The sequence below is a fragment of the Pinus tabuliformis genome, chromosome Q (genome assembly GCF_031772625.1).
Source record: "Pinus tabuliformis cultivar Carrire ecotype Pingquan chromosome Q, CPIR1, whole genome shotgun sequence".
In the NCBI taxonomy this organism is placed as follows: domain Eukaryota; kingdom Viridiplantae; phylum Streptophyta; class Pinopsida; order Pinales; family Pinaceae; genus Pinus; species Pinus tabuliformis.
Genome location: NC_142296.1, coordinates 1,021,164,149 through 1,021,166,274, shown reverse-complemented (window position 1 = coordinate 1,021,166,274; position 2,126 = coordinate 1,021,164,149).

The window sequence follows — 2,126 nt, the reverse complement described above, 5'->3', positions numbered from 1 at the left end:
GGAAACTTTGAAGTTTGGAGATATATAATGATATCTCCATACCAAGGATCTTGTGAGGAAATAAGAAATAGATGTTCATCAGGAAAATTTCCCTCGTGAATGATTTCTTCCTCGTAAGGCAGCTTTGATATCAACTCTGCAAATACTAAAGATTTCTTAGATTTAGCCGACATGATTTCGAGGTCGAATTATTTTAAAATGACAACCCATCTATTATATTTGCCCCCAACCACTCGTCTACTGAGAACAAACTGAAATGGATTGATGACTTTTAAGACGGATGTTTTTCAAAGCAGAATATAATGTTGAAGCCGATGGACAGCATGGACAGCTGCCAAAGCTAATTTCTCAATTGGAGAATAGAAAAGTTCAAGACCTACCAAGCCTTGACTTAGATAGTAAATTGCATGCTCACATAAGGCATCATATTCTTAAACCAGAACCATAGCAATGGTTGATTCTGCTGCAATGAGATACAAGAGGAAATCTCTAATATAATCAGGTGGAGTCAACAATGGAGAAGAGTTTAATGCTTTTTTCAAAGCATCAAAAGATCGTTGCGTGAAATCATTCCATAAAAATGAGACCCCTTTCTTAAGCAATTGCATAAATCCTTTTGTGATCTCGGCATAATTGGCTATAAATCTCCTCAAGAAATTTGCTTTTCCTTGGAGACTTTGAAGTTGACGTATGGAAGACAGGGGAGGCAACTAAAGTATTGCCTCAACCTTGAATGGATCTACATGAATCCCATCTGTTGACACGATGAATCCCAATAACCAACTGGATGTGACAGCGAAAACGCACTTATTTGGATTTAACTGGATTTTATAAAAACGACACCACTTAAAAATCAACTGAAGATGTTTAGGAAGATCAATTCTCTTTCGAGAATGAGCAACTAAATCATCCAGATATGCTTTGATAATGTGCTTCATGTCGTGAAAATTGTAATACATGTCCTGCTAAAAAGTAGTCCAGCATTTTTTAAGCCAAAAGGCATCTTTTTGTACACAAACGTACCCCAGGGACAAATAAAAGCTATCTTGTGCTAATCTTCTGGATGAATAATAATTTGATTATAACCAAAGAATCCATCCATAAATGAAAAAATCTCATTACCCGCACATTCATCAATAATTTGATCAATAAAGGGTGCGGGGTAATTGTCCTCAAGAAAAACCTTATTTAGGTCCCTAAAGTCAATGCATACTCGAATCATTCCTTGCTTTTTGTCTACGGGGACTGGATTAGAGACCCACTTAGTTAAAGGAACGGGGTATATGAAACCCGCCTTAAGCAGCTTCTCGACTTCAGCTTTGATAGCTGCTGCTTTTCTAGGATTGACCGATTGAAGTTTTTGACGAATAGGTTTAGCATTTTTGTACGTCTTGATCTCATGTTGGACTATAGATGGATCTATTCCAGGCATTTCCTCATAAGACCAAGTGAACACATCACGAAACTCTTTGAAGAGATTGGTATAAGTTTGAATTTCTTCAGGGGAAAAATCAGCTCCAATGAAAACATTTTCAATAATGTTGGGATTCTTAGAGATGTTCACTTGTACAGTTTGTGAGATAACATACATGTTACCTTTGGTAGAAAACTGTGTTGAGGCCAAAGGGTTTAAAATTGCATGAACATAACTAGTAGAAGGACTGGACAAACTTGACTCAACCTCCCGCAAATGAGGGAGGAAATACGAACGATGATGCAATTAATCCCAAGGTCTATCAACACTCATCATTGCTTCTAGAATTTCTTCTTCAGATGGTAAGACAGTATCTAAGCAATCCTGAGCAGAAGTCAAATCGAGGGTCCAGGCCGGAGCCACATCTCCATCCAGATCCTTTAGTGAAAAAGGAGTAGGATCGAAGTCTGCAGAGTTAACAATAGACTGATAAGCAATTTTTGCTGCAGACATAAGACATGCCATTCCACGTACTTGCCCTTCATCTAATGTGGTGGTAGATGAGGGTAAAGGCCAAGGGTCTGAAAAATAATGAATTCTAAAGAACTCTCTTCAAGAAGGTCCCTTAGAGGATGAAATAACATTAATTCTAGCTATAGGAGAAGGAAGATCAAAAGTACCCATTAAGGAAGAGTACATTCCAACTCCTAAA